The 27773-nt window shown below is 41.1% G+C and overlaps 1 long non-coding RNA gene across 1 annotated transcript; it reads right to left on the bottom strand.

Moving 5' to 3' along the window:
- On the bottom strand, nucleotides 1–27773 carry LOC102551688 (uncharacterized). Its single transcript, XR_005505944.2, has 4 exons — nucleotides 27524–27773; nucleotides 26420–26548; nucleotides 7268–7410; nucleotides 1–4392 (listed from the first exon to the last, which is right to left on the bottom strand). It is a non-coding gene; the product is annotated as an uncharacterized LOC102551688 (long non-coding RNA).

Here is a 27773-nt window from a genome sequence, read left to right as displayed (position 1 = left end):
CATATGAGTTATTATATAGCATACTGACAATTAGTGTCTATTTATCTATTTTAAGTTCACATAATATGCTCTAAGTAATTAGGACTATCATGGTTTACAGTAGCTTCTGGCTTAAAGACAAGTAAGAGGATGAGTTCAGAAAGTTCCTGGTTCTTCCATGGCCTTCCTGGTTTTACTTACTGCCTTGTGAATGATTTTTCAAATCCTGTAGCTTGCTTATAAAGGCATTGTTATCAAATTCCACATCGTATAAGCACAACTTTCAAACAATCTCACAGAGTTGAGACTGATTATGGTCAAATTGCTTATTTTTTTCACTATGCAATGCTATCATTATCCTTCTAAATCAATCTTTTCACAGATCTCTGATTACTTCCTAGAACAGAGTCTCAGAGGTGAAGCTGTTAGACCAGAAACCATGAGCTGCCCACGCCAGCCCCTTTTAGCCTTTGATGCATCCTCAAGTTGGTTGGCTCTACTTGGAAAGATACACACGATGGAGAAATCTGGAAAACTCACCAACTTCAGGCTTTTTCCCTCCTTTTTTTTTCTTTTCTCACAGTGTCTTCGGTAGTCCAGGCCGGCATTGGATTGCCCGTGCAGCTGAGGATGTCTCTACCTTCAAAGTGCAATGATTGCAGGCAGGCACCACAATGCCTAGTTTTATGAATTGCTGGGGATCCGACCTAGGACTTGGCGAATGACAGGCAAGCACTAACAGCTGAGCTACATGGGCAGCCAGCCTTACAATTCAAGGTTGTTGGAGTTCGGTTTGTGTTTGTTTTGTTACTGTTTTACTAATTTACCTTTATTTTAGGTCCAAAGCTACTCTAAGAAAACAGGCCACTCATCCAAGTGGTTGGGAAATCCCTAATCTCAACAGTGGGAAGCTGTAGGAGGAGAGAGCCTGGTGGTATACAGATCCCGTTAGGGGGCTGCTAGGGACTGTGATCTTAATACCAATATCTCAGAGTGTGGGTTTTTACTGTAAAATCTGCAGACACAGGACAACTCTTCATATAACAGTGGAAGGAGTGGGATGAGCTTAAGCTAGGAGACTCACATGGCCCTTAGAAAAAGGCAAGAGCATATAGAAATACCATGGTAATACCACCATTTCCCAAAGAGCTCTGTGTCACTTGATTTGAGATTATATACATGAAAATATTTATATCAGTGCTTATAACATTATCATATTTTGAACCAGAAATAAGACATCACAATACTTTAGGGTGCATAATTCAACAAAAATAACTTAGAATTTTTTTTTTTACAGAAATTCATACCATTCAAAGTGAAAACCTGAAACACGGGTATAGCAAAACCGTGGTATACAGCATGTCTGGGAAGTGATACTACAAGTAAATACAGGAATTTTGAAAAAGTACAAAAAGTTTCAAGTTTTAACTTGAATTATTTTTTTTAAAGAAGGTACCTAATTTAAAAAAAAACATTGACAATTCTTTTTTGGAATTGTAACCATCACCATAATGTAATTATTCTTTGTAGCAAACAAGTTTCATAGATTGGCTTCAGGTCTTTCGTGGAAAGGATATATGTTTCACAGGTTAGAGTGTAGTGACCTGAAGAGCTGTCTATGAGTTTCTGTACATTATAAGCGTATACACTATAACTCCTTTATTTTTTTAAAGTATGCTCTTCACTTTAAATAAAAACACATGTAGGAAGAGAACCCTCAGTATATAGGCTGGTGAATTGTCTCAAAGATAATTTCAGTGCATTGGAAAATACAGTCATTTCCTTTATAAACAGAGAAATAAAAAAGTTTAGTCCAAGAGGGAAGCATCAGGATTTTGTATGTACAGACACGCACATTTTCAGTTTTGTTTTTAGATGCAAATTACTGAGAAAAGGGATGTCTTCAATCTTGAAAAATTGAGAGCTTAGTTTTTTTTTTTTTTTAAAAAGCCATTAATTTTAGTTTCCTTCGAGGTCCAGAAGATTTTTCTTTCAGACTGCTGTTGAGATCAGATGGTCTCTAAAGAAATCAATCTAATTTCAATAGAAGAGCTATGCTGTGCTGGGATTTTTCATATAATCCAGTTGCTAAATGACACCAGGGCTACTTTGATTTAAAAGAAGGAACACAGACGCCATTGTTCTTCAACCTTTCCGTTCGCACCAGATCAGCTGACCCAAAAAAATCTTTCCCCAAAGAGAAAGGCTGCATTTTCCATGATCAAAGAAAATCAACATTAATAAAATAATACGGCACCGACCTCGAATGTTATTTATTTGATGGCATAAACATAGAGCTAATGCCCTAAGTGAAAGCCACGGGAGAAGGGACGAGGTGTGGGAAGCTCACTCAGTTGCTCACGCCACAGGTGCTTTTGGACACTTGGCTCAGAGGGGCCTATGAGTGCAGATTTGGCAAAGAAGGTCATGAATCAAGAGGTCCATCGTTAAGTCTAAATTTGAAAATAATCTTTCCACAGCAAAAGGCGAGAAACCTCCATTCTTATTATTACAACGCGTCCCCCCTCCCCCAGTAAAAGTTTTCAGCAGTTCTATCTAGCAGATGCAACAAAATCTCTCTTATTAACACATGGCTGCACATGCTTGTACGAGACAAGAACAAAATGGAAACGAGATCCTATTTCTCGGGTTGTTGGGTTACAATTCCCAGTTAGAAGTCCTATGCTTGGGGTTGGGGATTTAGCTCAGTGGTAGAGCGCTTGCCTAGGAAGCGCAAGGCCCTGGGTTCGGTCCCCAGCTCCGAAAAAAAAAGAACAAAAAAAAAAAAGAAAAGTAAAGGGCTGGAGAGATGGCTCAGTGGTTAAGAGCACTGACTGCTCTTCCAGAGGGCCTGAGTTCAAATCCCAGCAACCACATGGTGGCTCATAACCATCTATAATAAAGTCTTTAAAAAAAAAAATGTTTAGAAGTCCTATGCTTCCTTCACCTCTGTTACTTCTGGCCTTTCCTACAGTGGTGACTTTAATCAGGCACATGAGAAGGCGCTTTACAGGAGTCGCTTGATGGCTATAACTTGTAACTTTGAAATGTCTTCATCGGGCTTTACAAATTGTATTTTTTTGAACCCCAGTTACTAATGTTAAGATGTGCTCACTGAAAAAGGTTCAATGCCAGCCCCAAGATAGCCACAAGGCACACCCCAGTACCAGTTGGGCACAGTAGTTAGAGAATCCATCTGAGAGAATATCAGGCTGTCTTTTGCTAAAACCTGTGCTGTCTGAAGTTCAGTCATGATCCTGTTAATGCGGAAAAAAATCAAAGGAAATAAGAGAGAATTTATTCTGGAGCCAAATATGAGTGACCAAGGATTGAACATGGAGTTAGGCTGCCCCAGGTTTTATTCTCCAACGAGGAAGCAGTTTCATAGAAGCAGAACGAAGAGGATGGAAATCTAGGCATTGAAAAGATCCATCCAGAAAAACAGCAGAGGGGCAGTAACTGCAAGATGGGGGAATCTCTCCCTAGAGTCTCCGATGGGATCTGAGGACAGCCCTAGCTTTTGGGTTGGCAGATGCTGGTTGTCTGATAAGTTATTGAAATTCCAAAAGTTTTTTTAACCTTTGAGTCACAGGATGCTAAAACTGACAGAGGTGGGCAAGAAATGGCTATTGGGAGCTAAAGTTAGCCCCAGAGAAAGTGTAATTAAACTCTGAGCTTGGGACTTCTGCCTCTGCACATCATTGCTCTTCTGACATATCAGTCTTTGCAGACACAGCTCTCTCCAGGAATTCCTGTCACAGAGGAGTAACTGTACTGTGTTACAACAGGTTCATATTGAACAAAATAGAGACACTTTTAAGAAGAGAGCCACTGCATTTCATCACCTTGAAATAACCACTATTAAAGTGTTTATGTTCTGCTTTTTTTCTGAGCACGTGTGTGCATACTCATGCACATCACTAAGATATAGTCCCACGATGTCTCTGCATATGCATACTGAAATCAATGTTTAATAAACAGATAGCATACTACCTGTACTCTATTACATAGCCATATTGCCATCCTGTGTGGACATATATTTATGCATGGGAGAGTTTCAGTGGCTTGAAAACAGAATAAGGCAAGTGACTCAAGAAGGAGTGGATGGCAAAGCTCAATATTCTTTGTCGGCTTGATTTTCACTCTCCTGCAGTGTTTTCTAAACCAGATGAATTACAGTGCTGAGTTCCTCCATCGATACGTGTCCCTCCGAGTCACCAGCGAGCACTACTGTATCCATGTTGTGATCCACGAGCTTCTTCATCTGGAACGACTTTCCGATTCGAGAATATAGTACTTTGCGTAAGTTTGAGGAGGGAGAAACCCTCAGTAGATGAAACTGCTCTCAAATCTCTTTATTCCTGTTAGATTAACTGGCTCAGAATCTCTCCCTAAGAAGAAAGAACGTACTTCCTGTGATCAAAGAAAGCAACATTAGCAAAATAACATTAGTGCTGTGAAGTATGTTATTTATTTGATATTGCAAGTGTCGTGTAATTTGACATAAAGATTAGTACCTAGTCAGAGATGTTCTGGGAGTGTTTTTAATAATAATTAATATTATGTGCTAATGCCTGGAATTGAGTACTTCACAAATTATTTTGGAAAACAACTAGTTTGTCATATCCCTAACTGATGTAATGTACAGCACAATCTTGATACTTTTCTTTCCTATTGTATCATAATCAGGCATCCTTCCCCAGTGTTCCCTATGCTTGCTTCTATTATGACTGCAGTAATTTCATACCATATCACCACTGAATGTGACCTCTTCAGACGAAGAACTCTGGTTTACTTATATCTCTCTAGTGCTTATCAAGACTTCAACACTGAAAAGGCATCTCCAAACTACGGTCATATTGCTAAAAATCCCCACCACATGCCTTAATTTCTTTCATACGATGCTTTGCTTAGCTTCCCCTGATAGAGCTAGGCCTAAAATAGATGAGCAAGAAGGATTTTAAAGAAAAGAATATCACTTGATAATAAAGTGTGGTAATGATAAAACTGCAACCTTTTTTCCCCTCATTGTGAATGATTAGCAAGTTTTTAAACACTGCATAGGATAGAGGTAATGAAGGCAGACATCTGTGGTAGCCAGATGTGCCAGAAACAAACTTCACTGAGTTCATAGGCATAAAACAAAAAACCAATTACCTTTGCAGTAACTTTATGACTGGCCATTCCCTATTCAACATCATAACACACGTAGCTATCGGACATCTCACAAGCAACATGCCCAGAACAAAGTCTCCCCACTCAAATCCAAACATCACTACCTGTGAGTAGTACAATTTCATCCCTGCTGTGATTGACAGTCCTACCCTCTTAACTGCTTAGACTACAAAGCTGAGATTCATTATCAGCTTTTCTCTTTGCCACACCACACCAGCAAATTCTATGAATTCTGTGTTTGAGATAAATCCGCAATCAAACTGTAACCTTATCAAGGCCAGAAATGCCAGTTAGACTGTGTCACCGCCTTCTCTTCCTTTTCATTTCCTGTTTTAACCATTCCCTCACCAATCTGTGTGCTCATGACCCACTTTCATCTATTCAAGCAGCACTTAGTGATCTTTTTCCAGGACATAAGTCAAATTATGGAATTTCTTATCCACTCCCTTTAAAGCCCTTAGGTTGAGATTCCACATATTGAGACGATGTCTTCCTTTCTCCACCTTTCTTACCCAAGCAGCCATATTGGTCTCCTTCTTCTGCTTCCTGTAGTTCTTCCTGCATCTGCCTTAGGGTCTTTATACTTACTTCTTTGGCTTAGAATATTGACCCAGATATATGCATGGGTCCAGAATTCATGTAAATAGTGTTATTTTGATGATGACTTATTTGGCAGCTCTTAGCTTAGATTGGAAAACATGACCCTAACCTTTCTACAGCATAGACTGTGAGCTGGACTATGACTGACAGAATGTGGTGCTATGATGCCTTGGCTTCAGACTCTTCATGGCATCTGTCTTTGCTCTCTTGAGATGATCTAGGGCCCATGTAAAGTCTGTTCCAGACTCTGAAGGGTGGCAACTCACACCAAGGGAGAGGGACACTACACTGTAGACCTCTGCTGTCACAGAATTAACTTATCTGGGATTTGTAAAAGAGCCTTCCAGCTGATCATAGTGCTAAACATTGACACATTGGATTGTGAGAAATAACTTTAGCAGCCACATTCGATAGATATGTGATAATAGGTAATAAAAACAACAACAACAACAACAACAACGACGACGACAACCTGTTCTAACCTTCCCTGGTATGTTATCTCACTTGTTGAGTTAATAAATGGATAAACAAATGACTAAATAGATGTGGGAAGGACCTTACACATCTGTCAGCCTAGTTTTTCATTTTTAAAATGGCATATCTGGTACCTACAAAGAATGTGTAGTAGTGTCAGAACTGGGCTGTTGGAACTTCTTGCTTCTACCACAAAAAGTTTGATTTTTTTATGTTTACACAGTTTTTGTGCATTGAGGGCCTTTGTATATAAATTTGAATTTTTATGATTTCTTATGACGAGATAACAATTCAAACCAGCTTAGTGAAAAAGCCGAGGTGATGGGATCGATGGGTTCATTTACCAGGGGAGGCTGGGAAGCTGGACTTTATGCTATGGGTCAGTGGTTCAAATGCCATTATTGAGGCTATGTGACATTCTCTCAACTTCTTGGACAGACTTGAGCACTAGTAGATTCCTAGCTCTAAAGGACAGAGCTAAGTCTTTCCTGACAGAATTCTAGACAACACCCAGTGTCCTGTGCAGTGCTCATTCATGAGCCCATCAGTGGGAGTAGGGCCATGGCTACTCTCTTACTAGTAGGGCCTCAGTTATGGGCCTATTGCTTCAGGTGGAGTTGAGGAGAAGCAGCCTCTTCTTTGTGCAGAACAGGTTCCCTTGGGAAAGAAGGGTTCTGTTACCAAAAGAGTGAACATTCTGGACATGCCCAAACTCCAGATGTCCACTTACACTAGTCAGCTAACTGTAGATTCACTGACAGAAAATAAGTTCTCATTTTCCCTCAGGAAAAGGACTGGTAATAACACAGGGAACATTTTGTGTTGGATAGAAAAGTGAGCTGAAGTAATGACCAAATGACCAATAAGTGAAGAATGTGGAGGGGAAAGGGGAGATGGGAGAAAGGTAAGGAGTGAGAGAGGAGGAAGAGAAGGAAAGAGGGGGTTGGAGATAGGGAGAGGTAAGGAGGAACAGGAAGAGGAGGAAGAGGAAAGAAAGTCAGGGAGAGGGGAATTATCAAGTTTGCTTGAAGTCTCTTACCTGACTGTAACCAGTAATCTACATCACAGGCTTAGAATTTACAGATGGGCTGGGGAGGAGTCTCTATTCTTGAGAATCCATCAAATAAGTAGCCAAGGGCTGCATCCACATCCGGAGTAAAAGTTGAAGTGTTTCAGGAAAGCCTGCCACGCACAAGAAGACAGTTGGAGTGAGAAGGGAAGGGACTATGTTTTATTGGGGAAAAAAATCACCATGTTTAACCAGGATTCTGAGAACAGGCTAAAATGGGAATCTACATTGTCCATTATAGGGCAGAGCTAGTCTGGGAGAAGAGAATCAATATGCCTCGGCGATGCTTAAGAGATGCTTTTCATCTGGGAAGCGGTCTTAGGACCACTTTTGCTATTTTGAAATCCGGCCCAAGCACTTGTGAGAAGATGACTTTTATATATTGCATTTTGCAGAGAACTATATAGAGTTGGATACAATATCTTGACCTAAAGGGGAAAAATGAAATAGGAAGAAAAATGGTGTTTGCAGGTTTTCAACCAAAACGCAGTTCACGACAGAAGGGAGATGCGCAGAGGCTACAGACTTGGCCCAGTAGAGCAAGCTGGCTGAAATATCATTATCTGAAGGATTCTAGACATCTGTCTCATTTTGCATGAGCCACCATCAGCAAGTGACTTGGGGCAGGGACTTGCAGTTCTTGAAAGCAACTTGTCGATGACTCTTGGCTTCCTCAGCTTGGCTTTGGGTGGGAGGGGCTGCTCAAGAGAAAAGGTTACTGATTCCCGAAAGGTTAGAGGTTCTTTCTTTTTTTCTTTCCCTTTAAAGAATAACATTTCGGCTTGATATTATTTTAGTATTTACCACTCTCTATTGTCTTAGACCTCATCTTGGCAAAGGGCTCCTAAACAACTGCCATTTTTAGCACTGCTGCCAAAAGGCGCCTTTCACAATAAAGCACGCTGAGCTTTGGCAGGAAATCAATAAAGTGAAAATCTGTTCTCATCATCCATACATTTACCATCACAATCAACAATCAAAGGCGAGACCTGGCTTCTTTATCCACAGGCCCCAGCCTCCCAATTTTCTGCTATGAAAGGCAGCATAAATTAGAACCCTTGGTTCCTGTTAGCTGGGCTTAATGGGTATGATTTATGAACCATTAAATGAGGTTATGTAAATTGATCCTTAGCAGAATGCTAGCGCCCAGGTGACAGGTGCAGCGTGCTCGTCCACAAGGGTTCTGTACAAATCAGATTTCAGTGACATTCAGTTTGAGGAAAGAGAAATATGTTGTCAACAAGGAAGTGATTTAAATAGTGCCCTGGGTTCGTCAGCAATTATGCCTTTCTTCTTAATTGCTGCAAACTATATAAATTCTAATAGGAAATAAATTAGTAATTTACCAGTTAATGACAAGGGTATAAAGGAGAAGGACTTAAATATTTTAAAAGCCATATTACCAGCGAGGCCATACTCTGCGGTGGTTTCACTGATGCTGTTAAAGTTGAGGAGATGCTTTAAGACAGGAGTGTAAACTTTGACACATGACAACTAAAACTGCAAACCCTGCAGCAGAAAGCAACCGGATGCGTGCGTGGAAAGGAGCTTAGAGAACTGGCCCATGTGTCCCCGGGAATGGAGATGCCATGGGGGCTTTATTTAATCATCACTCATCATTTGAGGCTAAAACCAAATGGTCTTTAAAAAATAATAAAACAACCTTGGGATAGATAAGTTGATTTATATTTAAAACCATTTTAGCAGCCTGGCCTCTGATTGGCCAAGTACTAAACATGTAGCTACATGAGGAGAGAGAGAGAGAGAGAGAGAGAGAGAGAGAGAGAGAGAGAGAGTAATGTGGCTGGCGCTGAACAGCTTTCTCTGGCCCCTGTGCTTCAAAAACAGACAATGACTTATTTCCTGCTTTGTGCTTGATGATTAACCCTTTAGTTTCAATATCCAAAGTAAAAGCCTAGCTGGTGGAAAAATGAGTCCCAAGAGAGCATCAACAAATTAATCGTTTCTGAAAAGCAAAGGGGCAAAACCCTTCAAATCTATTCCTCTCTCTGTACCTGTTACTCCCAGCAAGAAGGTGACAGCCCTGTAAGAAAGGCCTCACTTTAAAGTCAATATCGCCCCAGCTTTTGTCTGAAGTTATTATTGTGCCTGTTTCCACGAGGCTGACCCCTGTAAGAGAACACATATGGATGTGATAGCCATGCCCTGGAGTCCCTAGCAGAGCCTATTAGAGCTCCCCGACAGGGGGTCTCTAACGCTATTTTAATAGGCATTTTGCTGCGCAAGTGGAGTTGTTTATGGACAGGGGAGATGATTTGACCCACTGCGGTGCTGTCGGAAAGAGCCATGAAGGGCCAAAGGTCAGATGTTTAAAGAGGCTTGTGACTGTAGCCTATTGGAGAGGCTCTCCCCGGCAAAGGGAAATGCTGAGATGTCATTTGTGAGCTAGGGAAGTGGCCCAAGAGGCCACAATTGAAAAAGTATAAAACAACTGACATCTATGGATGAGCTCAGTGCTGGTGGGTAAAGACAACCTGGAGGTGAAGAAGTGTTATGAGAAGGAGACTAGTGAGAGAAGGGATACCCGAGAATGCATGGCTCAGTAAGAAGGCCCACTACTACTTCAAATATTAACACAGCTACTAAGTGTGTGAATGCGGACAAGTTAACTTACCTCCTAAGGTTCTGAGTGACAGAACTGTCATGAAGATTAAAGTAAGCAGGAAGGAATGGACACATAGCAAACACTCATTGTATGATTGGGTACAGACACACATATACACACATATGCTTATGTACACTATTTGTGGTATGAAATTGCATATATATATATATATATATACATATATACATTTACTCAGAGTCTTTCCTTTCAAAACTGAAATTTAAAAGCATGGGTTGCTCTGAAGATTAAGTCAGTTGTGTATAGGAAATGCCAAAAGAGAAACTGGTACATTATTATGTACATAGCATCCTTATGATGACTCTATAGCATCCTTATGATGACAGGGACTCTACATTGCTTGTCTCTGCATGCAAGTATTCAGCAGCCTGCCTGGAACAAGGTACTAACTTATGGTAAGCTCCTAACCACGCATGAGGTATTTTTCCACACTGTCTAGGTCTACAATGTGAAGATTCTGCCCACTCGGTCTATGTAGTGGCTTGGTGAGATTAAATAATTCATCAAAGTTGGAAGGACTCTGCTATGCAAGATGAGCAAATTCTAGCATTGTTATGTGTTGTGAACAGAAAGGAATTATGAAGATTTAGATACATTAAATGAATAGATTATATTTCAAATATTCTTAACCACCACCACAACAATACCATCACCCATGTACATGAACACCAGAACATTTTTGAAAATGGTGGGTGGGCTGGTACTTTGGTTGGTTGTGGAGGAAGGATCGTGGTTATTTGCATACATCAAAGCTCATTGAGGTGTATACATCCAATTCGCGCGACCATTTGCATTATTAAATCCAGTATAAAATAAAACCACCTAGTGTATTCAGTTTAGAATGACCCCTGGTGTGACTGTGACGCCTCACAAGGCCAGGACAAAACCAGCCCCGGCCTGGAGGAAAGTGGACAGGAGCCATGGCAGCTGCATCTCACCTCCAAATCACCCAAGTGCTGGACTTGATCCGGGCACTCTTTAAATTTTAGTCTCCATGCCTATAAGGAAACAGATTCTTATCTAACCCACACTTCCCTAAGACCTCGCGTTTCCTTAAGATTGCTCGGGAACCACCACAGGAGGAAGGCCAGCAGGGCCCAGCCTCTCTCCAGATGCTTATCTGTCTCCAGGGTGAGCTCCAGGACTTCGACAATGTTTTCAGCCATGTATTCTGAGTCTCTTTACAAAATTATAGAGTGACATTATGGCCCCAGGCTGTACTGAAATAAATTTCCATTCAGGCAACATCTCTCTTTGTAAGATGCTAAGTTGGCTGTTGAATAAACAACCTCTCCCTCCTGAAAACACCATCTCAGAAGAGCTGGCTGCTCCTCCCTGGCTACTCTCTCAAGACCCATTTCTTTCAGGAACTGTGCTTTCAGCTCACTTAAAGGCTAGAATGTGAAATGTTCTCTGAAGGCTCTTAACCTTTACCCAGCAGTCCGCCATTTCCTTGAAGAATATTTTTATCCCTACCCTATCTCTGAATCTTATCTGTGTACTTTATCTTGTGAACACAGCTCTGTGCCCTAAGTAGCCTAATGCATTGGCAAATGTTCAATGAATAATCCAAAAAGTGAACCGCCATTGCCCCTTAGGTGGCAGACTCCAAATATTCTCGATATTTTGTGCTTGTAGTGTGGGCCTCAGCTTGGCTACCTGCAACCCTGACTAACTAGTCCAAGAAACGTATTCTACAAGAAAGCCTCACTAATTGAATCAGCCTTCTTAACTGTGCTTTGATTCTAGGACGATCACCTCTGGGAATCCAGCAGATCCCCCACCACTGCTTCTTGGTAGAAGCTTCCTTTCCTCATTTCTAGAAAGAGAAAACAATGAAAATATGGATTCCAGAGTATGTTGCTGGTGGAGGATAGAGTGCAAATGAGGCTTTGTCTTCAAAGGAGAACAAGACAAAAAATGAAGGCTCATCAATATTTAGAATCCTTCCCTTAGAATGGCTTGGTAGCAGGGGCAGGAAGACGACCTAGTAAAGTAATGGTGCCCGCCAGCAAGCCTGATAACCTGAGTTCAAGGCTCACACAAGAGAATCACAGAAAACTGATTCCTATGAGATTGTCCTCTGACTCCCACACATGCACACAGACACACACAAAATAAATTAAAATATAATAATGAGGAAAAAGGATGCCATGGTATTTGAAAGATATAATATTGAAGGGATGCTAAAGTTTAAAAGACCATGAAGATGAATCTTATTACATCTTGAAAACCTTAGAGATTCTGAAAGCTCAATATTCCCAGAAGATTTGTAGATACTTGTATTTGGCAGAAGGCGGAGGAGGAGGAGGAGGAGGAGGAGGAGGAGGAGGAGGAAGAGGAAGAGGAAGAGGAAGAGGGAGAGGAAGAGGAAGAGGAAGAAAAATAGGTACCCTTGACTGGCTATTCTAGAAGCATGCATGTGTCACACCTTTTTGTGTGGGACTATCTCAGCTTCACCATCAGAACCAATGACTCACAACTCTAGCTGCGTGCCAGTGTCATTATGAGCTCTAAAAGGATGACATAAACATAGACAAATACAGACTTTGTCTTTAGAGATTCAGAGCGTTTTTGCAAGGATCTGACATCCTTATTTTTTAAAAGCATCCCCCACCAAGATGAACATTTTTAGCTTTGCTAAGGGTGTTAGGACCTTCCTCCCAGCAGTGTAGTGAAAAGATGATACGCTCCTGGCACGTGTGGAGTAAGTTGTCCATTTCTTAGGTTGATAAATTCACTTCATGGGCCTATTCCAAAACAATGTTATGTTTGACCAAAATACATTGAGCGTAAGCAAAAATAGAACTTCACTGACACAACTGCCATCTTCATAAAGTCATTGTATCTCTTCCAGATAAATGTCCTGCTTTAGTACAGCTGCGGTGTACCACAGTTACCTTTAGCAAAGCCGAGGCCCTGCATAAACATATATTTGATATAATAGATAAAACAGGCCTCCTAAGTCAAAGGCTAGATAGGGTGCCTCGTTTTTTCAATTGAAAAGTTAATGCCTTCTGTAACAGACTAACATGCTTAGTCCTGTGGTTTGCTCCCAAATCATCATAATCATGCTTTGGGCCCAAGCACACAGTCAATAACTCTGGAAAACAGACACTCTTAGAACTGGCTTTCCCTTCTACCCCAATGCATATACAGTCTCCCTCCTCTTCAGTCCATTAACCATCCATTATAGCGGGCATTTTTAAATCCCCTCTTGTGTTATTTCTTTCCAACAACGTCCTAGTGTCAATCATTTTAGCATACCTAGTCAGGTCAGCTTTCTGACCCTAAGTAATTATGATTTTTATTATTTCTTAGCCTAAACCTTTCTCCCAACAAGGTAAGCAATATTTATGGTTATTGTTGGGCCACACTTGTCCTGCCTAGATCCCAATGGCTTCCCCACTTCTGTCTTGAAACTTTGGCAATTGTGACCTGAAATAGTTGTTTGATGGCATAACAGATGAGCAGCCACTCTGGTCTTCCTTCTACTCTTGTCAATGTTCTTGTTGCCCCCAAAGAAATCCCCTACTCCCATCTGAATCCTACACCAAACCATGACACAAAGTCTCTACCTTCAAGGAAACTATGCTGTGCTCGGTCTCATTCCACACAAAGGGATGGACTAGCCAGCCTGCACTGTTCTCATCAGTTTGCAGGGTCCTAGATGGTTATCTGTGCCACATCGTGTATCATTGTCTACACTATAACTTCTCTGGAGTAACTACTTAGCGTTCCTTTCAATTTTAGGGAAAAAATATGCCAAAGGGCTGATACTCTTGTGAGGGGAACGACCTACATTCCTCTGCTGGGATGAGAACCAGTCAGCTTTTAGAGGCTACCAGGAACTGTGAGAATGTAAGAGCAAACCACTCCACTGTGCAGTGAGGCAAAGATAGTGAAGCTGAACACACCAACCACAAGTGGTGACTGGAAAGCCTTCAACAGCGTAGCTCTGCCTCTCCGGCTCTCTGAGCCTCACTTCACAGAAGGTTTGAATTCGGCTCCATTCCCCTGACCCTTGTAGTTTCCTCCTGTTACATGGCCAAATGCTCATGTTTGGATGAAGAGAGTGAGAGCGAGGGAGGGAGGGAGGGAGGGAGGGAGGGAGGGAGGGAGGGAGAGAGAGAGAGAGAGAGAGAGAGAGAGAGAGAGAGAGAGAGAGAGAGAGAGAGAAGTGGTTTCTTTTATTTCTGCCATAGGATCCTCTAACAAAGTGGCCTCAGACCTGGCTTGAACTTCCTTGGCACTGCTACACTTCTGAATTTGAGAAGAAAGATTCAAGCTTTACTGATGTTAGCAAGGGATTTCAACAGTTTTTTGTACTTTCAGACTTGTTCATGGCCCCAAACTTTCCCTGAGTGATTTCAATATCCTATTCACAGCAGTTTTTAATCTCAGTCCATCAGCTATAAATGGTAAATTTTTAAGAAAAACATCAACAGCTTAAAAACATGTTGCAAACAATTTTGACTGATCACTTCTCAAATTCCATTGACTTTCTATTAACTTTCCCTCCTCATTAACTTTGTAAATATGTAAGATGTCTGCTATTAACATAAAAGTAAGGCTATTGTGATGGTTAAGTTTTATATTCTTGGTTCAACCTAGAATTGCCTGAGGAGGGAGCCTCAATAAGCAATTGTCTTGTTGGGTTGCATTGTGGGAGATCATCTTTATTACCTTGTGGTAGGAAGATATGCCCACTCTGGGTGGCACCATTCCCTAGGCAAGAGATTCAGAGTTGTGAAGAAAATAAGCTGAGCACTAGCTTTTCTTTATTGTTCTCTGCTCTTGGCTGTGGATGTAATATGACTATGCTTCGAGTTCCTGCAGTTTTGACTTACCTAGAATAATGCACTGTAATCTGGTGTTGTGAATCAAACTTTTTTCTTCTTTAATCTCCTTAAGTTGCTTTTGTCAGAGTATTTTGTCACAGAAACAGAAAGCAAAACTAAGACAAGGGTGTACATATTGTGGAAATAACAGATTTCTTTAGCATACATAAAATCTGTAATCTGCCAAACAACACTGATACAGGAATCAATATGATACCACAACTCCTGTTGTATATTACTTTTCTGCCTATTGCTTTCCTTTCTTCTACTTCTTTATTTATTTTACTTTGATCTTGTTTTACTTGATATACATATACCATATAAAAATTTTAGAGCATATAAAGTATCCATAAAATAGGCAAGACTCATGCAGTTGATATCGTTAAGAACAGTGTAAGAAGTTTGACATTCAGTTGAAAGATTTCTAATAAGTGACTTCTGATAATTTAACATCAGAATAGCTTCCTGTCAAAGTAAAGTGAGGTAGGCTTCTCAGATCATGTTCACAACATAAGACAGCTTCAGCATAATACTTTTAATTGTCTTTTTGCCTGGTATATTCTTCTTAAGGAATAAACCTCTAACGTGCATATACGTAATTTCATGGCATTATTAGTTCCAGGTTTTTTCCTAAGCAATCTATAGCCATGTTGTTTAAATTAAAAGATTCAGAAATAAAAATATGCTATCATGTATCTGGGAAACCAATTTCTATAAAGTGTGTCTGGTTACATATAAGATCTAGTGAAAGATAATAGAGGACTTTATTTAACTCAAGCAGAGTTTTATTTATTACAGTATGTATGTGTGCATGGAACATGTGCATGCGTTTGCGTGTGTGTGTGCGTGTGTGTGTGTGTGTGTGTGTGTGTGTGTGTGTGTGTGTGTGTGTGTGTGTGTGTTGTGTTCGTGAATATAGGCACATGCACATATCTGAAGGACAACTTTCAGGATTCAGTTCTCTTTCTTCCAGCTCCAGGGATCCAACTCAAGTCATTCACTGAACTATTTTACCTGCCTGCCAGAAGGATTATAAATATCATGAATCCATTTCCCCATCCTTCAGACTCTAACTGTAGAAGATTGCTGTCCAGGGTGAAAGCCAAGAGCTGGGGATGTCACTTAGTGGTAGAGTGTACGCTCAGAATGCACATAGGTGTAAGCTTAACTGCCAGCATCCACACAGCATAAACCATGAATGTCAAAACTCTCTTTTCATTTTTAGATTAGTAATATGATTCCAGGAAATTAATCTCTCATCCTCGTATTGATTAAAAATTTCAACAAACCTTGACTAACATTAGCACTCTAGGCATGTTATATTAGTCTTTCTTGGGGTCTATTTGACAAGGCTATTCCACGAGTGTGTACTGTACCTCGGATTAAGAGCCTAGATACAGATTCCATTCTAACTATTGTAATGCCAAAAAACAATGTACCCCATTCAAATTAAGACCTTTTCTCATTTATTCCAGACAATAGGGCATCATGAAGGCCTTTAAGTGATTTAATTACACTTATGTTATAAAAAGACACCCATCCGTAGGGATAGGGTGCTTTCTCCTTATTTCCTACATGTTATGTGTGCTCTGTGGTGCGAGTGGGTGATGACCCTATTCTCAAGCATGGAGAACACTGCAGTTCTGCTGGTTTCCTCTTAGAAATATGCTGCTCTAGGAAGAGAAAGATATGCTTAACCCCAGAGAGAGTGCACTGTTGGGTCCCAGTCAAAGACTTTGATCCCAATATTTCTGCTTTTCCTCCAATTGTACTCATGTCATGCCTTTGGGAAGTGCACGGCCACATGGACATAGTAAAATGCACAGAACAGTAATTCAAAAAGAGTGAAGCTCACTTTATGCTGTACATAACTGCATATTTTATATGAACATATATAATTTATCATATGAATAAATGAAAACAATTATAAAAGAAACACACCCATTCCCCTGACCCCATGGATCTTGTGGATTTATCAGGATTTCTCTTTTTAATCTGACTCATTCTCTTAATGGAGAAAGTCTTAGTTATGTTCTCAGAGAGGTCTGCCCCCGTCACACTGAACCTCAGTTTGCCGGCTTCTGTCTATCTGCTCCTCTGTTGCTCCCCTTCTCCTGTTTCCTTGTAACAGTCTGATTTGGAGCTAGAACTTTCTGGAGGGATTTAAACAATCATTACCCCACTTGTTTTAAAAAGCACAGACATTGCCTATGCTGAGATGTGTTCACACCGCCTTCAGGACCTGGGCTGGGGAGATGTGAGGATTTGCTCACACTCACATGGGTCTCTGGGGGTTCGGGCTAGGGTAACAGCTGTGGAGTAATCCTAAAATCATTTATGAAATATCAGTGAGATCAGATGGTAGGAAAGGGAAAATCCTCGAATCTCCAGAGTTCAGGGACTTTCAGAGCCTTCAAAAGAATCGGAAAGGACTATTAATGGCTGCTAATGGGAGCCATGCAGTAAACAATCTCGGAGAAATTGCTCCATGGCCACATAAAGGTTTTAAAGCTATTATTAGTAGTTAAGCTGCAACAGTGCAATAAGCAGGAAAAGAATACTGATTTATAGCCCGGGAAAGGATTTCAAAATGTTGCAATCAAAAGCAAATGATCGGTGGGTTTCAGAAGTGGAGCAATTCCTTGTTTGATGGTGATCACTCAACTTACATAATTCTTCAGTTTCAAAATAGTGCAAAAGCAGGTTTAAGGCTTGAGTGACACCGAATTGTCAGAGTCGAATAAGATTTTAGGATAGTGCTAATAAGTATGTTATACCTAGGTGTGGGACACATATATCGAAAATATCTTACATGACCCTTAAGCCTAGAAAAATAAAACAATAGCCTTTAAATGCAAACGGCAATGGTCAGTTTATGCGTTCTTGTCTACATGGAGCATCCATCTTGATTATCAGTCCCTCTTTATGAAGTGTTGCTATGGACTAGGTGGGATCATGGCAGAAGGAGTCCACAGCTTGTTACCAGGGTGACTTGGTTGATCTCCTCGTCTGTCATGATCTGTATAGACTCTGAGGCAAGAGATGTCCTCAGCCTATGGTCATTTAGCAGTAGCTACTTCTGACAAATTCTGTTTGTGCCTCAGAGAGAAGGGGGAGGAGAGATGTTCACACCACCATATCCAGGTACCTCTCCTGGTCCATCAGTTGTGATGTTATCTCAGGACTTTTAACTGTCTTGTGTGATTTCTGGTTGTCATGATGAGCAGATCTTTGCCAGAACTTAGTGACTGAGATATGAAATAAAAAGAACAATCCTGCATAGGCAAAACATGGAGACTCGCTGCCCAGCTGAGACAGAATGTAAAGTTCAATGTCATCTCAAAGAATTTGGATTTTAGTCTCTAGAGAGTCTAGAGTAGTATTTTTTCCTTTCTTTGTTTTTTTTTCAAATTTATTCACTTTACATCCAGATCATTTCCCCCTCCTACAGCCCCGCCCCGAGTCCCCATTCACCTCTGAGAGAGTGGAAGCCCTCTGGGTATTCCCCCTACACTGGCACATCGGGTCTTTGCAAGCTAGGTGCTTCTCCCACTGAGGTCAAACAAGACAGCCGAGTTAGGGGACTGGGTTCCACAGGCAGGCAACAGCTTTAGAGACAGCCCTTGCTCCAGTTGTTCAGGACCCACATGAAGACAGAACTGCACATCTGCTACATATGTGTGGGGGCCGAGGTCCAGCCCCTTTATGATCCCCGGTTGGTGGTCTCTGAGAGCCCCCAAAAGTTTAGTTTTCCTGTAGAGTTTCTATCCCCTTCGGGGTCCTCAATCCTTCCCCCAACTCTTTCATAACAGTCCCCAAGCTCCATCCACTGCTTGGCTGTGGGTGTCAGCATCTGTCTGAGGCAGTTGCTTGATGGAGCCTCTCAGTAAAAAGCCATGCTAGGATCCTGTCTGCAAGCATAACAGAGTATCGTTAGTAGTGTCAGAGATTGCCTATGGGATGGGTCTCTAGTTGGGCTGGTTACTGGTTGGCCATTCCCCCAGTTTCTGTTCCACTGTGGTTCCTCCCTGGTGACAAGAGGTGGCCTCTTCAGTTCTATATCTTCACTATTGTGAATCTCAGCTAAGGTCATCCCATTGGTTCTTGAGAGCCTCCCTTATCCCAGGTCTCTGGCCTGTCCTTATCTCCTCTCTCATCCAGTTCCCACCCTTCATCTGCCTCCTATGACTATTTTGTTCCCCCTTCTGAGTAAGAGTCAAGCATCCTTGCTTGGGCCTTCCTTCTTATTTAGCTTCTTTGGGTCTGTGGAGTATAGTGTGGGTATCCTGTACTTTATGGCTAATATCTAGTTATAAGTGAGTACATACCACGCATGTCCTTTTGGGTCTGGGTTACCTCACTCAGGATGATATTCTCCCATTCCATCCATTTCCCTGAAAAATTCATGATGTCTTTGTTTTTAATAGCTGACTAGTATTCCATTGTGTAGATGTACCACATTATCTTTATCTGTTCTTTAGTTGAGAAATATCTAGGTTGCTTCCAGCTTCTGGCTAGTACGAATAAAGCTGCTATGAACATAGCTGAGCAAGTGTCTCTGTGGTATAGTGAGGCATCTTTTGGGTATGTGCCTAAGGGAGTAGTATAGTTGGATCTTGAGGTAAGACTATTCTCAGTTTTCTGAGAAAGTCCCAAATGATTTCCAAAGTAGTTGTACAAGTTTGCACTCCCACCAGCAATGGAGAAATGTTCTCCTTGTAGAGCATGACCTGTGGGTCATGACCCCTTTATAGACCACATATCAGATTTCCTGCATATCAGATATTTACATTCTGACTCATAACAGTAGCAAAATTACAGTTATGCAGTAATAACAAAAATTAAAAAAAGATTTGGAGGTCCTCACAACATGCGGAACTGTATTAAAGTGTTGCAGCATTAGGAAAGTTGAAAACCACTGGGCTAGAGTGACTTCCAGATTTTTGGCTTGGTCAGTTGTCTGGGAAGTAGATCTAATTACTAAGTCTAGGTACATGGGCCGAGGAAGCAGGGAGCAAATGGCTAAAAAGCTGATGAGTTCACAGCTCAGACACCAGCATATAGGTGTGTTTCCAAGGGAGGGTTGGGATGCACTGACCAGGTCCACAGAGGGGCCTGAGAAGAGATTTTAATTTGGACCTTAGAGAGCATCAGAGATAAGCTACATCATGGACACGCACAGAGAATTTTGGATTATTCAAGGTCAATTTTTAATCTAAGGCGGGTTTTCCCGCTTCCTACTCAGTGTGTTCACAGGAAACACCAATTAAGATTAATTTCAACATAAGTAAAACATAATTAGCAAGATAAATTTGCTGCCAAAAATATAATGAACTCCAAGATGAAATGTAAAATGCTTTAAGCTCACTTCTCTGATATTTTTATCCTTTTTTTTTTTGTAATTCGTCTGGATATGCCTATTTGCTTGTGTGTGCAAGTTGTGTGTGTGTGTGTGTGTGTGTGTGTGTGTGTGTGTGTGTGTGTGTGTAGGTCAGAGGTCATCTTCAAGTTCCTTAGGTGATAGCTTTTTTATTTTCTTGAGACAGCATCTCTCACGGCTGTGAGCTTGATGATCAAGTTGACTGGATGGCCACTGGGCCCCAGAGCTCTGCCTGTTTCTGTCTCTCCAGGGCCAAGTGAATGCCACCTCACAGGGCAGGCCTTTACCAACAGTAAAGCATCTCTCTAACCCCAGGACACTCTATCTTTGTTGATCCTAAGGTCACACTAAACTGAAGTAGTAAACATTTTAGAGATTTCAAACTGTTTAGCAACAGAAACGTTTTCTTAAAGGTTTCAGTTGTCAATCTGAATTATCCAGATATTACATGTTTTTCTGCTTTTTTGTTTTGTTTTGTTTTGCTTTGTTTTGCATTGACTGGTCAAGAATCCAGAGTGAAATTTTCAACCCACCTCTAACAACAGCATCTCTGTAGAGATTTCATTTTGGTTTATATGGAGTTTGTTGTTTTTGAGACAAGCTCTGGTAGATCTGGAACTTACTGTATAAACCACAGTGAGTTGAACTTGCAGTGATCCCCCTGCTTCTGGCTCCTGAGTCCTGGGATCACAGGTATGGACATCGTATATGGCAAAGACATAGTTGAAGACAGAACAACGTCTTTGTAATTACTGGAAGTTGAACTATGGTCTTATGTATCTTGGGTAAGAGCCCTATCACTGAGCTCCATGCTGGTATCTTTTTCCCATACTTTACATTTTTCCAATTTTCAAATTTTAAGTCATATTTATTCACTCTTTTGATGAACATTTACTTGGCACCTTCTATGAGCCAAATACTTATATAGATATTGGGAGAATAATCAATCATAAAAAAGGCACAAGTTCTTCACTGTCCAGGGAGCAGTAGATATAATTTTATGAATATGCAGTTGTATCTAGTATGATCAGATCTTCATGGAAAAGGAAATGAGAAATATCTATTTCCTGTGCTAAGACTGGGACACACTGTGAAGGCTGCTATGTACTACCAGGAACAGGCTTCTTCAAGCAAACCCACATTCTGACTATGTTAGATTTCTTCTTATTCCACAGTACTGGTGCCCACCCTATGCTATGATAGATCCATGCATCCTGTGCTGTATCTAGCATCATGCCCTGGTGCTGCATTGATGCAGTTTCTCCTCTTTGGGGGTTTGACTCAATGCCCACTCTTATTTTCTGACTGAAAATTCTGCAAAGTCTTGTGGATAAATAGATCTTGTCTTGGATATGATCTTGGATATTCTGTGTTTTCAACAGCTCTCTGTCTGGGATCCGGTTATGCTGTTCAATAAACTATAGAGAGAAGGAGAGAAAGAGATGGAGAGAAAAACAGAGGCAGAGACAGAAATGAGACAAAGAGATGTTACAGATAGAGAAGGGAGAGGAGAGACAGCAGTGCCAGCAAGAAAAGCATGAGGGCATATTTATATGAACTGGCATTTAGTAAGAAGAGAAAAATAGCGAAATCAGGACCCAGGGGAAGAACTGTCAAAATACAGGAAGCCTACACTGGTTCAGGGTCACTTGGGAAGGAGAGCATTTTGTAGGCATTCAATGTTACAGAGAAGATTAAATATTGTATGTAGCCAGTATATTTGGAGATGCCATGAGCTATTCAAACTCCCAAGAGCAATGTTAACTGTATGGGGGTACAGTGTGCTAAGGTTTCTATAGTCTGGCAATTGTAAGAACTGAGGCAATGGGAACAGCAAACATGAACTAGCTTCTTCCCATTTGGAACAGGGTGCTAGGGTGGCACCTTGGAAAGAGTGAGGCAGGGTGGCACCTTAAGGGACGGGCAGGATCAGGGAAGGGTTGGTGCTTTTCTTAATGACCAAATGCTTCACCTGCGTGCATCTCTCATCGTAACAGAGTGATGTAGCTATGCTGTGGTTGCTTGGCACTGGGACAACGCGTACAGTCAACATTCTGAAATGTTTCTTTAAAGGGCACTTGAGTCATAGCCTAAATTTTTAGGAGGGGCAGCGACTTCTTATCTGTCATATCTTGATCAAACTTTAGATAGCCTTAACCTAATATTTGAAAGGTGAATAGTTTAAGCTCATTTCTTGAGTTGTTCCTTTACCCTGAGGTAATAGCCAAACAGTTACAACCAAACAGAGAGTTTTGCAAGCAGAGTATCTACCTTGGCAGCAACTGCCACACTGGCAGCTATTCTGGGTGAAAGCCACAGGCTTGGCTTTGAGTAGAGAGAAAGCTCAAAGGTGGAAGATTTTCCTAAAGTCTTCCAGAACCTACATACAGAATATTGAATGGTACTGTAGGTAACGAGGCAATGGGACAAAGAATCTTGTGGTAGCATCTGCATATCACACACACACACACATACACACACACACACACACACACATGCACGCACACTCTCACACACACACTCACACACGTACACACACACTCACACACTCACACACACTCACACACTCACACACTCACACACACATGCACATACACACACTCACACACACTCACACACACACTCACACACACTCACACACACTCACACACACTCACACACTCACACACACTCACACACACATGCACATACACACACTCTCACACACTCACACACACACTCACACACTCACACACATACACACACACTCACACACATACACACACTCACACACACTCACACACACACACTATTGGTAGTTGCTGAGACTCAAGCTTGATTCGGGGATTTGGGTTATGGTGTTTTCAGGGGGGAGGCATTCAAGAAGACCTGGATGGTTCCCTGGATTGTTGGCTTGGCTACCTGAGTCTGGTGCCTCTGTGGGCTGTGATCCCACCCTCGATCCACTCTGCTATTGCTGAGTGCTGAGGTCTGGTTCGCTTTCATCCTTTTTGTAGATGTGTGTCCTGCACTGCGGTACTCTTCTAGCTGCTTCGCATGAATTATTTTTTTTTCATTTTTATCATTGAAAGTATTTGAGGTATTGAATTTGCAGAGGAAGGATTGTGTCACTTTCCCACTGTCACATAGGAAGTTTGAGAACTGAGAGTCTAGCAATAGAGCACAGGTCTTAATTTTGAGTTGTGCTGTCTCTTGTGTAAATTTAGACAAAAAGTAGCAGGACCAAAGCAATTTCTCTACGCCCCCTGGAGTCACAATCCCAGGAAAACACTTAGCATTGGGAGAATCGGGATCCGGACAGACATAGAATCTGGCAAATGGCCCTAAGTCTCAGTATGAACAAGAATGCTTCCCTCTACCTAAGGGACTAAGGTCCTGATCCTAACTCCAAAGAAAGCTGTTTCTTAAGATGGCTGGACAGGTCTAGAAGATGGGAGATACCAGGTGGGAGAGGAAGGAGTGGAGATGAAGACTCTTGCTGCCAGTCCAATAGCCCTTGTTGCCTTCACTGGACAGGATATTTATAAGATAAGCTTCCCAATTTTTTTTTGTGTTTACTTTTATTCATTTTTGAGGTGGGGTCTTGTTTACCCAGGCTTGTTATTGTGTTGCTGTATTACTTTAATACTGTATTAGTGTATTACTCTATTACTGTATTGCTGTATAACTAATATTACATTGATCTGTTACTGTATTTAGGTATTACTCTATTACTGTGTTACTCTATTACTGTAGTATTGAATTAGTCTTACTGTATTACTGTGTTACTCTTATTATTGTATTACTCTTATACTATATTACTCTATTACTGTATCACTGTATTAATCTATTATTGTATTACTCTATTAATGTATCACTGTGTTACTCTATTACTGTGTAACTCTATTACTGTATTACCCTTATACTGTATTACTCTATTACTATGTTATTCTATTATTGTATCACTGTGTTACTCTATTGATGTATTACTGTATTAATCTAATACTGTATTACTCTATTACTGTATTGCTGTGTTACTCTATTACTTTGTTACTCTGTTACTGTATTACTCTAATTTTGTATTACTCTATTACTATGTTACTCTATTACTGTATCGCTGTGTTACTCTATTGATGTATTACTGTATTAATCTAATACTGTATTACTCTATTACTGTATTGCTGTGTTACTCTATTACTTTGTTACTCTGTTACTGTATTACTCTAATTTTGTATTACTCTATTACTATGTTACTCTATTATTGTATCACTGTGTTACTCTATTACTGTATTAATCTAATACTGTTTTACTCTATTACTGTATTGTGTTACTCTGTTACTTTTTACTCTGTTACTGTATTACTCTAAGTTTGTACTACTCTATCACTGTGTTACTCTATTACTGTATTACTGTGTCAATCTAATACTGTATTATTCTATTACTGTATTGCTGTATTACTCTAATACTGCATTGCTCTGTTACTGTATTACTGTATTTTTCCTAGGTCCAAGTGATACTCTCACCTCAGCTTTCCCAGGAGCTAGTAGTGCAAGCATGGGCCCAGTTCCCATTTTGAAGATGTAGCACTCTGAGTGTTGTTAAGACCTTCAAATAATCACCAAACTTAAGACCTTCTTCAAAGGTAGAAGCCTGATATGTATGGCTTGAAAGAGTCCCTTCAGAAGATGTTGAAACTCTCACCTTAATACCTTGGAGTGTGACCTTATTTGTAAATGGAGTTTTAGCATATGATCAAGCACAAATGAAATATTAACGAAGGGGGCTGATCACATATCACTCTGTTATTATGAAAAGGGGCATCTGAGACAGACGCTCGCAGGTGGAGAATGCGTGTGAACATAAGCATAGAACTTGAGTGGTGCATCTACAGGCCAAGGCAAGCAAACTCCAGAAGCTCGGTGAGAAGCAGCTTTCAGGTACAGCCAAGCTTCTGGACACCTTGCTTTTGAATTTCTAATCCCAGAACTGTGAGAAATCCATTTCTGTTTTTAAAGTCTTCTCATTCATTTTTTTCTTTTAATTTATTTTGTTTGTTTGCTTGTTTGTCTGTTTTCTCCAGCCCTGCTAAGAAACTGACGTACACTCTGACACCAAGATCCTATATCTATACCTAGTTTGGTATGGCTGAAAGAGTCCAGGCTAGAGTGTTTGCAGGTCAAAAGGCCGTCTCAGGAACCCTGAAGCAAGCAAAATGGGAAGGGAGATTCAAAACAGAACATAGCAAAATGTTCAATGCTAATGAGAGCAGACAGAGACCACCCGTAGCCCATGACCACATGCATTTGCTAAGCTGGATTTCGTTTTGTGTGTGGTGCTGTGAACCAAGCCCATGGTCTCACACTCACTAGGCACATGATCTGCTGCTGGATTGGTACTTATTTGAAGGTCTTAATGACACTAAGAATGCTACATTTTCAAAATGGGAACTGGACCCATGCCTGCACTACTAGCTCCTGGGAAAGCTGAGGTGAACAGATCTCTTGAGCCTAGGGGTAACACTAAGTAACACAGTAACAAGCCCATGTAATACAAAACCCTTTCTCAAAATGAATAAAAGCAAATACCTACAGAAGACTTCCATTCTCACCACTCTCTGGTGGCCATGTCTACTGAGGGAGGATATTGGGATTTGTAAAGCCAAAAATAAAAAAAAAAAGTATTCTATAGTCTTTGTAGAAATACGTATCAGTATCGTCAATTTGTCAATAGCTGCCATTATTTAAGAATAAGAACCAAAGGGGATAGGAGAATCCACAGATATGTTGGTACCAACTAGAAGTCTCATCAGTTATACTGCTATGACTCCTCAAAGGTCTGAGAATGCTCTAAGAATGAGGATGAGAGCCCTGAGAATGAGGATAAGGACCCTGAGAATGAGGATGAGGGCTCTGAGAATCGGGATGAGGGCTCTGAGAACAGGGATGAGGGCTCTGAGAGCAGGGATGAGGGCTCTGAGAATGAGGATGAGGGCTCTGAGAACAGGGATGTGAAATGCTGGAAACTGTGGAACTGCCAGGCTATGTGACCACACATCAACAAGCCTCCTCAGATTCAAGGTTCACCCAGCACCTGTACTCAAAGTTCAAATCAAGTGGGGATCCACACTATCTTAAATCAGGTTTTCTCTTGGACAGAAAAACAGTATCAAACCTGATAAGGTCAAAAAGTCTACTAAGGATTCCCTTTCTTTTTACCCAAAAAAGATTTGACATGTTTCTGTTGTGGATAAAGACTGCCAGAGGGAGCAGATAGTTTACCTGAATGCAAGACTACTGACAATTCAACCTTTCTCTTCTCCACTGCACAGGATGGGCTTCCCCGGGAATCCCAAGGCAACTTCTGATTCTACGGTGTCACAATTCTGTTTTTCATCTCCCAACAGTCTTCTGGTTGTACAAAGAACACACAATTGTCAGCATGTTATCAAACAATCATTTTAGAAACCAGAAAAAGTGAATTACTGTTCACAGTGGAAACACACCCCGTGAAAATTTAGCATCCCACCATTAAATAAAATGCTAATAATACTAATATAATTATGCAACATTATTCAATAATTAGGTAAACACTGGCTAGGCAGTTACCAGTGGCTTTGAAATGGGAAGGAGGTGAGGGGAGACATAATTACCCTAGTCGAGGCCTTTTCGCTGTTTTGATGATTTTTGTAGCTTCAGAGGGGTTTTTTGCAACCTTCCTGTCCAGAACTTTTGTGCCACTCACTTGGGTACTGTCAGAAGAGATACCTTACTGCAGAACTCAAAAGAACATGTCTCCCCAGAGATCAAAACCTGTTTCTATCCACTAGGTCCACACAGAGAAGCATTTTTCTTTATCGTTATATTATTGAAATTTAAAGGTATTAAACATTTTCAGCGATGGCCGCTATAGAAATTTTGCCTTTTACAAAGAGGGGCCACATAATAGGACTCTACCTGCCAATGGCAGGGGACAGCCGAGGCTTTCAGTGAATGGACTTTGTGCTGACAGGCTCTTAAAAGATTGTGTGTGTGGCCTTTAGCCCTTGAACATGGCAAGCACTTTCCATGGGTAGTAGCCTTGAAAACCCTAAGGCCCATAACAAAAGGAGAATTTCCCTCCTTTTATGGGGTCAAACATATGTCTCATACTTCTCTGCCAGCCCTGACCACAGACAAGATCCTTTCATAGTCAGCATACATAAAGCCTGTAATTATCAGCCACAGGTAGTGGCCACCTGCTCATGGAATAGACAGAAATGGAAAAGTGGGGAGGGGGGAAGCTGTAACAAGAATGCTCCTTTTGAATCAGCCCCGAGAGAGGCCCTGCCTCTGAGGGCTGTAGAATAGATGGGGCTTTAAATCAGCCTCCTTTTGCTTACTGACCTGGCAATTGCAGCAGCAGAAGGTAATCACACATAGACAATTGTGGCTCTGAGAACTTCCCAAAGATATCTGTGGAGGCCGTGGATCCACTGACTCCCACACTACCGTATTCTCTGGACTAACTGCATGCTGCTTCCGGGCCCTGGTTCATTTGTGTGCTATTCGTGCTGGCGTTTAATTATGCCTCTGTGAATTGCCTGATCTCCTCTAGGACCTGTGACTCATTCTCTCAGCTCTCAGGGGTGTCGCC

This window comes from Rattus norvegicus, chromosome 6 (genome assembly GCF_036323735.1).
Source record: "Rattus norvegicus strain BN/NHsdMcwi chromosome 6, GRCr8, whole genome shotgun sequence".
NCBI lineage: Eukaryota > Metazoa > Chordata > Mammalia > Rodentia > Muridae > Rattus > Rattus norvegicus.
The sequence above is the reverse complement of the archived record's forward strand: the minus strand, read 5'-3'. Positions and strand labels throughout refer to the sequence as shown.